Here is a 12,413-nt window from a genome sequence, read left to right on the forward strand (position 1 = left end):
TCCATATATGGACCATGGGCAGGGGCCCTGCATGTCCAGAGCCCGGGCAGAGGCCTTTTGTGGTGGTTCTGGACAACCGTGGGTCCGACCGACTCAACACCGGGCACTGCATGCTGTGAAAAATTACACCTTGAATTCAAGCTGAAGCAGAAGATATTTCAGGGGTAATGCTGAGAGCTGTAATCATATTGTGTATGTCAAAGGAGGCGATAGGAGAATATATCTATACCTGATTGGAAGCACACGGCCGGCACAATTTCGAGCGGTCATTTAACTCTGAGAGTATAGCCTAAAAATGGATTTTGCAGCGTAGTCGAGTATTTGCAGCCAACATGACATGACGAACTGGTTGTTCCTCTGAGGAATGTGTGAGGACGAACTGGTTGTTCCTGTGTGTGTGTGTGTGTGTGTGTGTGTGTGTGTGTGTGTGTGTGTGTGTGTGTGTGTGTGTGTGTGTGTGTGTGTGTGTGTGTGTGTGTGTGTGTGTGTGTGTGTGTGTGTGTGTGTGTGTGTGTGTGTGTGTGTGTGTGTGTGTGTGTGTGTGTGTGTGTGTGTGTGTGTGTGTGTGTGTGTGTGTGTGTGTGTGTGGTAATATTCAGTATAGTCGAGTACTTCTTTCCCCCACACCACCACAAAGAAAAACACACACACAAACAGCCTTTTACTACCGGTAATTGTATTCTATTTCTCCCACTTGTGGACAATTGATCCTCCGCCCACACACACACACACACACACTTTAGTTGACCAGGAGGATCAGATGATCCCTGGGCCACACACACACACACACACACACTTTAGTTGACCAGGAGGATCAGATGATCCCTGGCTGCCGTCGTTAATATTCATGTAACTCGGACAGGCTGATGGTCTCGCCAACCCACTGACCTTCAGATTAAATGTCAGGGACCATTTAGGAAGGTCGGCTTCTCTCTCTCTCTGTGTGTGTGTGTGTGCGTGTGTGTGCGTGTGCGTGCGTGTGTGTGTGTGTGTGTGTGTGTGTGTGTGTGTGTGTGTCTGTGTGTGTGTGCGTGTGTGTGTGTGTGTGTACTTGCACTTCTATTTTTATGAGAACCTGGTCTCAGATTCACATATCTCGACTTCTTCAGAAGAATCTTGAGAACTGTAGTGTCCTGGAGTCATAGTGGCTAACTGGAAACCTCCCAGCATGCCTTGGGGCACAGCCATATATTTGGAATGTGTTGAGAAGAGTTATGACCAAGGCCCCATGAGTGAGGCTCTCCAACGTTGAAGCACTGGGCCCTAGTGGGCACCACATTTTGGTGCCCAAAACGAAAAAAGGCGGAAGTAGACGGTTTTTCCGGGTGCTTCAAAGCGCCACTGAGCAACTTCCACTGACATGAATAGCGTGGGGGGCGGGGCTATCGCGCCGGTTCAGTCTCTATCCTTCTTTATACTCTATGGTTATGACCCCCAAGAGGCTAACCAACGCTCCGGTTCGGTCTCTATCCTTTTATTACTCTATGGTTATGACGTTAAAGCCGGTTCGAACCCCGTTTCCTGTGCAAGTGCTAACATTTTTACAGTGAGCTAATTGAGCCTTTCTGCTTGATTTGGGGACAAATTGAACCCTGACCATCAGGTCAAAATTTGTGTCAGATCCTGCATGTGTCTAGGAGGTCATTGATTCTCAAACTTTTTCATGTCAAGGACCCCCAAATTGACACTTATTAGCCCACGGACCCCCCCATTTGCCAAGGACCCTCATAAGAGAAGATTTTCACGGTTCAAGCTGTTTTTCAACCATTTTAATTTCAAGGACCCCCTGGATTAGTCTATGGTCCCACATTTCTATCTCTGGGAACCCAGTGTATATTGTAAAATCACTGTTAATTTAACTCTGAGTGTACAAATGGTACACATTTGGTACACTCATTTGTAGGCCTACACTCTCTGAGTTACAGACCCATAAGGGTCCATTTGGTTCCTAACTATCATTTAGCTGGGGACCCCCTGGAACTCTCTCAAGGACCCCCTAGGCGTCCCGGCGTCCCCCACCTTCTGTCATTTATCTTTCCATTCCCACAACGGTATACGGAAAAACATGGCATATTTTGGACAGTTCGAATGGTGATTAATCATGATTAATTATTTTTTTTAACTGTGATTAACAGCTCTAGTCTACATAGACTCATAGAGTATAGAGAGCAAATACCGTACAACCACCCCAGTTGTAGAAGCTATAATATAGCTTGTACAACTGGGGTGGTTGTACAGTATTTGCTGTACAGTATATACAATATTATTGTATTAACATAATCTACCATCAGTGTTAATTTTTTCAGAATATTTTTGATTTAGTCTTTTGAATAACACACCATTTAGTCTTATTTAGTCTTTAGTCTTTATTAAAGGACCACTTCACCACTTTTCAACATCTCTTCATATAATTGGTCCTCACTAATGTTCATGATAAAACACCACCATTTTTTCCTACTCAGTCTGTGTCTCATAGGAGGGCTTTGGGCAGTTCAGATACCCGTCCACCAGTGACATCATCATTAGGCAGATTTTTTTTAACAAGATTTGTTTTAAAATATATTTCGATTGTTATTATCGTGAGAACGATGGTTTCAACTTTTGCATTGCAACTTTTCAGGAAAAGAAAGCCTGCCGTTTCTATTAGCTTGGATTCACCATCGATGATGTCACTGGTGGACGGGTTTCTGAACTGCCCACAGCCTTCCTATGAGACACAGACTGAGTAGGAAAAAATTGTGGTATTTTATCATGAACATTAGTTAGGACCAATTATAGGAAGAGAAGTTGAAAAGTGGTAAAGTGGTCCTTAAATTAAAGTTAATTAAATAAAAGTTACATATGCCGCTTTACAGTAATGGGACAAATGTTATTTGGTTAGTATTTATAGTTGATCATAAATGTTCTGACATTAAATCTTTATTATGATATACTATTTTACTACCCTTTCCCTTCCAAACCAATCTCTTCTCTCTCCAAGCTGGAAAGGAGTGGCCCCCGCGCCTGTTAGGGTTTAGTATGATAGGACCCAAAAGCAGAACTCAGAACCAGATGAATACAAGCTCAGGTATTTATTCACAAAACAGGTGAAAAAACAAAAATAAGCTGGGGGCTGTGTTGGGCTATGTTGAGCTGGTCGGCAGGCAGGCAGGTAGGCGGCGTAGAACACTGGGGGCACAAGGAGACGAGGAGTTAGAATAAAGTTGATTTGCACGCAAAACACGTAGAGCTCAGAGGCACAGTAACTTTACCGATCGGCAACTGACAAACTGGCAAGGGCTGGAGTGACGAGCCAGGTCTTTTATCAGCTGGGCTTGATGAGGTGATGACCCCAAGGTGTGCAGTTCCACAGGAGGCAGATACAGCACGTCACAGCCCAGGAAGTCAGTCACACGCCCATGCCAGACCATATAGGGAAAAAGGGAAAAAAACAGGAAAACAGCCAGCCCATAACAGCACCCCCCCTCAACGGGAGCCTCTTGGCGACCCACCAGGCTTATCAGGATGGGCTAGGTGGAAGTCTGACCAGCTGAGGGTCCAGGATGAAGGACCGAGGAACCCAGGACCTCTCCTCCGGACCGTATCCTTCCCAGTCTACCAGATATTGATAACCCCGGCCACGGCGACGGACATCCAACAGCCGCTGGACAGTATATGCAGGGTGGTCATCTATGATTCGGGCGGGCGGAGGGGGCTTGGAAGGAGGGCAGAGAGGACTGGAGGATACTGGTTTAAGTTGAGACACATGAAATGTAGGATGAACCCTCATAGAGCTGGGCAGCTTTAATCTGACAGCAGAGGGATTGATGATACGTTCCACCACAAAAGGCCCAATATAGCGTGGGGCCAATTTCTTAGATTCAACTCTGAGTGGGATATCCTTGGAAGAAAGCCAAACACTCTGACCTTGTTTGTATTTGGGAGCCTCTACCCGATGGCGGTCAGCGACCCGACGGTTGTTCTCAGCAGAGCGTAGTAGAGCAGCACGTGCATCTTTCCAAACCCTACGACATCTGCGAAGGTTCAATTGGACGGAGGGAACAGCCAATTCCTCTTCCTGGGAGGGAAACAACGGTGGCTGATAGCCTAAAGAGGCCTCAAAAGGAGACAGTCCTGTGGCAGCACTGGTTAGAGAATTATGCGAATACTCAACCCAAGCCAGATGTGTACTCCACGAAGCAGGGTTGGTAGCCGCAACACACCGTAGGGCAGCCTCCAGATCCTGGTTAGCCCTCTCCGTTTGGCCGTTGGACTGGGGATGGAAACCAGACGATAAACTCACAGTTGCACCCAATGCTTTACAGAATGATTTCCAAACATGAGATACAAATTGAGGGCCCCTGTCTGAAACAATGTCCAATGGAATACCATGAAGGCGGAAAACGTTGTTCACCAACAGATCAGCAGTTTCATAGGCAGTAGGGAGATTCGGAAGGGCCACAAAATGAACTGCCTTAGAAAAACGGTCAACAATGGTGAGAATGACAGTGTTACCTTGGGAGGTGGGCAACCCAGTGACGAAGTCCACTGCTATATGGGACCAGGGACGACTGGGAACAGGTAATGGATGCAACAGACCAGCAGGTGGACGATGAGAAGACTTCCCCCTAGCACAAACGGAGCAGGCGGAGACGAATGCCCGGGTATCTGCCTCCATGGAAGGCCACCAAAAGTGACGCCTGAGGAGTGACACAGTGCGGTTCCTTCCCGGATGACACGCAAGTTTGGAGTTGTGTGTCCATTGAAGGACCTGAGAACGAGCTGAATCGGGAACAAACAGGCGGTTAGGTGGGCCATTACCCGGATCCGGCTGTGCTCGCTGAGCCTCCCTTACTGCCGATTCAATCTCCCAGGAAACAGCTGCCACCACTGAGGAAGGGGAGACGATGGTGTCTGGACTGGGAGGCTGCTCCTCAGGAGTGTGCTGGCGGGACAGAGCATCAGGCTTGACATTCTTAGACCCAGGGCGATAGGTAATAGTAAAGTCAAACCTCCCAAAAAACAAGGCCCAACGAGCCTGGCGAGAATTTAGACGTTTGGCTGATTGAATATAGGCCAAGTTCTTATGGTCAGTCCACACAATAAATGGGTGCTCAGCTCCTTCTAACCAATGCCTCCACTCCTCCAATGCCAATTTTACTGCTAGCAGCTCCTTGTTACCAACATCATAGTTACGCTCGGAGGAGTCAAGGGTATGAGAAAAAAAAGCACAAGGGTGCACCTTCTGATCCTGGCTGGACCGCTGAGAGAGTACTGCCCCAACCCCTATATCAGATGCATCGACCTCCACAATAAACTGCAGGGAGGGATCAGGATGAACTAGAATAGGAGCAGTGGTGAACAGATGTTTGAGCTTATAGAAAGCCTGCTCTGCTTCTGGGGTCCAACGAAATGGGACAAGAGTGGAGGTGAGCTTATTAAGAGGCGCCACCACTTTGCTATAGTTCTTCACAAAGCGGCGATAAAAATTAGCAAACCCCAAAAATCGTTGAAGTAGCTTACGGGTAGTGGGTGTAGGCCACTCTACAACGGCTCTGACCTTCCCTGGATCTGCTCTCATCTGTCCTTTCTCCACGATGAAGCCCAAAAAACTGACCGTATCGACGTGGAACTCGCACTTCTCTGCTTTCACATAGAGTTTATTCTCCAACAGCCTTTGGAGAACCCAGCACCAGGGGTGTTTGAGGAGAGATAATTATCTTGAACTGAATTAACTCCCTGTGATTGCCAGATAGGACCAAAGACACAGGTACAGTTTGATGGGTTACACGGGCCAACAATCTCCCATCCAAAGCATTAGCAGTAAGGGGCTTTTCCAACTGAATAAGAGGGATCTTAGCCTGGTCGGCAAAATGGCTATCCAAAAAACTGTCATCTGCACCCGAGTCTACAAGAGCAAAAAGCGGCAAAGGGACCTGATTAACACATAAAGTAGCTTGAATCTGCATCCTGGTTTTGGATAGGGTTGAACAATCAGTATGGCTCACCAGTACCCCCACCTCTACTGACGAGCCAGGTCTTTTGGTCGGGTGGGACAGGCAGCGCGCAGGTGACCTAATTGACCACAGTACAGGCACTCACCCGCCCGGAACCGACGAGAGCGCTCGTCAGGGGATAAGTGGGCTCGACCCATCTCCATGGGCTCATCTTCAGTGACATCTGATTGCCGTGAGGGGTAAGATTTCACAACCGGTGGTGAAGGGAGAGAGGAAGACGGAGGACGAGGACGGTTCCCTCTCTCTCTGCGTCGCTCACGCAGCCTGTTATCCAGCTTAATGGCAAGAGAAACAAGGGATTCAAAGTCAGTGGAATCATCACGAGAAGCAAGCTCATCCTTCATCTGTTCACTGAGAGCATTAATAAAAACCCCACGAAGAGACTGGTCACACCACCCCGCATCAGCAGCTAGGATTCGGAAATCCACAGAGAAGTCTGCCACACTCTTGGAACCTTGATGAATATATAGCAGACGTTTAGCAGCATCACCACTGTGATCCGGATGATCAAAAACTCCCTTCATTTTTGACACAAAATCATTGAACATGAGCATAGTCAAAGGTTGACTAGAATTAGCTGCCTCTGCCCAAGCCAACGCCCTTCCTCTCAATAGCCCCATTACATAATGTACCTTAGATTGATCCGTAGGAAAGGTAAGTGGTCTTTGCTTAAACACCATGGAGCATTGGAGAAAAAAACCACGACACTTATCCACATCCCCGGAGAAGGGCTCTGGGTCGGGAGCATATGAATCTCTGACAGCAGGTTGCTGTGGGTTGGGCGGAGCTGGAGGAGGTTCTGCAGGAGTGAGTTGAGAGGTTAACAGGTTCATGCCAGCGGATAATTGGCCAATCTGATTAATCATGAGTTGATTGTTGTTAGAAAGTTCTTGCAAAGCTTGTTGGTGTTGTCCCAATAGTCTTCCTTGGTTCTCAAGAATTTTTCGTAACTCTGGTTCTGAGTCAGCTGAATCCATAGTGGCCAGTTTGTTCTGTTAGGGTTTAGTATGATAGGACCCAAAAGCAGAACTCAGAACCAGATGAATACAAGCTCAGGTATTTATTCACAAAACAGGTGAAAAAACAAAAATAAGCTGGGGGCTGTGTTGGGCTATGTTGAGCTGGTCGGCAGGCAGGCAGGTAGGCGGCGTAGAACACTGGGGGCACAAGGAGACGAGGAGTTAGAATAAAGTTGATTTGCACGCAAAACACGTAGAGCTCAGAGGCACAGTAACTTTACCGATCGGCAACTGACAAACTGGCAAGGGCTGGAGTGACGAGCCAGGTCTTTTATCAGCTGGGCTTGATGAGGTGATGACCCCAAGGTGTGCAGTTCCACAGGAGGCAGATACAGCACGTCACAGCCCAGGAAGTCAGTCACACGCCCATGCCAGACCATATAGGGAAAAAGGGAAAAAAACAGGAAAACAGCCAGCCCATAACAGCGCCACGTTTCTCTCTCCAAGCTGGAAAGGAGTGGCCCCCGCGGCACGTTTCCAGCTTGTAGATCTGCTATACTTTTGAACTTGAATCCTGTGAAAAGTAACAGTTTTGGATAAATGAGGTTTCCACCGACAGAGACGATATCGTCGTACAGTCACCCCTGACCATAATCTCACATCATGACAATATCAGTGTTGTTTTCGTCGACTAAAACCAAGACGAAAAATTTTCGTCGACTACCTTTTTCCACTGACGAAAACTAAATGGAAACTAAATGAAAACTAAGCTATGATGACTAAAACTAGGACTAAATATACTGACAATTTCGTCAACAAATAAAAACTAGACTAAAATGTCAGGAAGGGACTAGTGGACAAGAGATCCAGTATAAGTCATTTTACAATTAGTTGCATGCTGAAAATAGCCGATCTACAAGCTCACAACGCATCGCAGCGCGACGCGTTGTGAGCTTGTAGATCGGCTATTTTCAGCAAGTGTAAAATCAGCCATTACGACGGCATCAAGACCCGCCGAAATACATTTTAGTCGACTAAATCACCTGTAGATTTAGTCGTCTAAAACCTTATGACATTTAGTCGACTAAAACTGGACTAACACTAAAATATTCCAGGTGACTAAAATGTGACTAAAACTAAAGGAAAACCATTCAAGAGACTATGACTAAAACTAAAATCAAAATTTGCTGCCCAAAACAACACTGGACAATATACTGTACATGTCAACATGAACTATAAGCTGCTTGGTGTTTATATGTAGACGCCAAGCTGTCCACAGTCATTTCCTCCCATCCATCACATCTACTGTACGCTTGTCTTCCACTCAGTTGACAGCATGTGTTATGCTGTCAACGTGTTCTCTGGTCTTATGTGCCAGAAAGTATTTCCTCCTGGAATTACATTTATTTGTACATTTTACCTTTGGAGGAAACCTGAGAAGAAAGTTTAAAAAATAAATACCGTAAAAGAATGTTTTTCCAATTCTCTCAACTTTTCAAATAAAAGTATATATAAGCAAACAAGTTAGGAAGAAAATTATCTTTTTGTTGGGGCCTTTTTTTCTTTCTTTTATTGCCTTCATTTGAGATAGAGGGGGACCATTTAGGAAGGGGTGCGTGCGTGTGTGTGCGTGCGTGTGCGTGCGTGCGTGCGTGTGCGTGTGTGCGTGCGTGCGTGCGTGCGTGCGTGCGACAGAGGCGTATCTACAATAAGGCGAGGGCAGGCGTCCAAATCCATTTCTGGCCTGGCCAAAATCCATACAATGAGAAAAAAAGAAGACAAAAACAAGACCTGAGAACTATTAATGGACTGCTAATTGGCCGTTACGGTAGAGCGTGACCCTCAATCACCCATTGGAATGTAAATGCATGCCTTTCAGCCTTTGTATCCTACTCGTCTGGCAGGTATATCTCTTTGAAAACCTTTAGTGCTATGATTGTGCGCGGGGAGACGACAATTAACGTATGATCTTGCCTGCCCAAAACGTAATTCCTGGATACGCCACTGGCGCGCGACTGTGCGTGTGCGTGCGCGTGCATGCGCGTGCGTGCACAGAGCTACTTCAAGACGAGGGGAAAGCAAGGCACCAATTAGCCTTAAAACCAGGTTCCACTGTCTGTCTGCCGGAGCCCTTTGGTCCAGATGTGACTTCTGCTTCTGGGATGAAAAACGTTGTCATTATAATGTCAGACAGTGAAGATGTGTAGCGTTTCCCCCTCCGGTGTCCTGTGTTTCTGTCTTCACCTATAGGCTACACTACACTTCACCATGAACGTGACTTTCATGGTGATGATTTATTTGTCCGTTGAGGTGAGTTGTGTGTTTGCAGCGTACACACAGCTGTTATGATGGCCACAAACAACATCAAACAACGGCAAAAAACCCCACATTCAAGGCAGCAGCAAGCAGATGTTTCCATTCTAAATGGTTTTATACAAAACATCTTAGAGATATTTGGAAGGTTATGATTATTTTTTTTCTTTCTTCTTTTTTTGGCTATGTGGACAATATTGGACAACACGGGCCCCCAGGAGTCTTAATCTGTCTAGTCTGCATACACACACATATACAATATGTAACCACTTCATCCATTCATAGGTTTGGCTTTTCAAAAATAGCAGATCTACGAGCTCACATCGCGTCACTTCATGCCACAAGCGTGCATATTTTAGCGTGTTTTTGGGGGAAACCTATTGAAAGTGTTTTTTTGGCGGAAACATTTTGAAAATTATGTTACTGAAACTTTTTTTTTGGGCGGGAACCCCTTTTGGTGTTAGCATTATGTTATGCTTTAGCTATTGAAAAATAGCAGATATACAAGCTCATAGCGCGGCACCGAGTGGCGCGCTATGAGCTTGTAGGTCTGATTTATTTGAAGAATCGAAGAACGACTGACATAGAAACATAGGTTTTTCAGAAAACTGTCAGGACGTAAAAGACATTTTTAGAATCTGATCTCAGGTCAAAATGGGTTAAGTCCTCTGTTCTGGGGGTGCTACTGGCACAAAACCTTTTCAGATGGGGGTCCATGGCCAAATATCAATTTGGGGGCCTTTGGCACAAAATACTTTGAGTACTTCTTCTTTCCGTGTCTTTGAAGCATGTGGTTAGATGACAGGTTCCCATTTCTTTACACAGTCTTTTGCATTATTATCTGCGACTAGATCTTTTAAGCGGCAAGGGTTGGGTATAGTAGAGGGCAGACAAGGCAGTTTGACTACTAATTGCACTACACAACTGACTATACTGACAGTGATATTCTCACATTTTCTGTTTGATTAGATTAATAAAAAAAGCATATTTCATATTTTGAACCATGTGTGTGGCTGTGGACTGTCTCATTTGTTTACCAAGCCCAGGGCCTGGTAACAAAGGGCAAAGATATTGCAGGTACTGCAGGGCAGTGCAGGCACTTGCTGGTGATTGTGAATCATCCTATTTTTAACCCCTTTTGGTGTTAGCATCATGTTATGCTTTAGCTATTGAAAAATAGCAGATCTACAAGCTCGTAGCGCGCCACTCGGTGGCGCGCTACGAGCTTGTAGGTCTGCTATTTTTGAAAAATCGAAGAACCACTGACATAGAAACATAGCTTTTTCAGAAAACTGTCAGGATGTAGAAGACATTTTTAGAATCTGATCTCAGGTCAAAATGGGGTAACAGCTAATGGACCGGTCAAAGGACCAGCTGAGCACCAGTATGTCCAGTTGGTCCAAATGGGATTCTGCTTCTAGCATCTGGTTGTTTGGCCACCGTTTTTATTACAGTCTATAAATGTATCTGTGCCTGTTATTATGTACAGTTTTATGCCAGATCATTTGAGGTTATTTCTGGAGTGCAGTGCTGTTAAACCTCTTCACCACTAGAGGGCAGTAGAATTTTATAATAGTAACAGCATTAATCTTACCCATCCATCCGCAAGTACCATAAGCATAAGGTTTCATAATTTTCAACTGCCCCCCCCCCCCCCCCCCTGGAGCCCCCTCTAGGTCCCCTGTGAGTGCCCGGGTCCCTAACTGGGGATTAAGACTCCTGGGGCCCCGTGTTGTCCAATATTGTCCACATTAGCCAAAAAAAAGAAGAAAGAACAAAATAATCATAACCTTCCAAATATCTCTAAGAGTTTTGTATAAAACCATTTAGAATGGAAACATCTGCTTGCTGCTGCCTTGAATGTTTGTAAGGTGGGGTTTTTTTGCCGTTGTTTGATGTTGTTTGTGGCCATCATAACAGCTGTGTGTACGCTGCAAACACACAACTCACCTCAACAGACAAATTAAACAGGTTGAGAATCACTGCTATATACAAATATTCTCTTATGGGGGTCCCTGGTATATCTTTACAAGCATTTTAGCTCGAGAACCAAAAGGAGACGTTTTATGTCTCTCTGACTGGGACCCAAACTAGAGAAAATAGCCGACCTATACTCATAGCAACGTGACGTACTGTGAGCTTGTAGATGTATATGCCATTTTCACTAAGTTTTAATTTTAAGTTGAAATTGTTAATCATTTATAATTAGATTTATTTGATTTGTTTATTTATTTTATTTTTGTTTTTAAAAATATTTGATTTACGACCAATAAAATCGTTTTGCGCCGCCAAAAAAAAACGGGTCATGCAAGTCACGACCCATCTGTGATTAGGAAACAATGAATTTCCATGGTTATCTCCCTGCCCTGCCAAGCACCGTGACATGTTGATCCATGCTTTTGTCTCGTCAAAGCTAGACCAGTGGTTCCCAAACGTTTTCATGTCAAGGACCCCCAAATTGACACTAATTAGCCTGCGGACCCCCATTAGAAAATATATGCCAGGGACCCCCATAAGAGAAGATTTTTACGGCTCTAGCAGTGATTCTCAACCCGTTTAATTTCAAGGACCCCCCAGTTTGACATGCATTAGGCTACGGACCGCCATTTAATGGCATTTCTATCTCTGGGACCCGCCATTTTTATTGTAAAATCAATGTTAATTTAACTACAGTATGAGTGTACACTTAGGGTTCCATTTGTACACTCTCAGAGGTCCATTTGGTTCCAAACTATCATTTTGCTGGGGACACCCTGGAACTCCCTCAAGGGCACCTGGGGGCCCCCGGACCCCACTTTGGGAACCACTAGGCTAGATTACTGCAATGCCTTATACTCTGGCATGGAGCAGTCAGTCATCATCACCATCATGGCTCTGGCCCTTGCAGTTAGTCCAGAATGCTGCTTGCGCTGCACGGTCGCACATCCTCACTGGCACCGAACGACGTGACCGCCACATCTCCCCATGCATGCAGTCCTGGGCAGGGACAAATTAGCCATTGGGCCAGTGGGGCCGTGGCCCAGGGGCCCTTGGCTCTCAGGGGCCCTTCGGGGAAATTAGACCGTAAGGTATTAGGTTTGACGCCCTGAAAAGGGCTACTGGGGCCCTTCATTGGCTGTTGATTTTGTTAAATTTAGGTTAAAAA

Source organism: Electrona antarctica, assembly GCF_951216825.1.
Source record: "Electrona antarctica genome assembly, chromosome: 8".
NCBI lineage: Eukaryota > Metazoa > Chordata > Actinopteri > Myctophiformes > Myctophidae > Electrona > Electrona antarctica.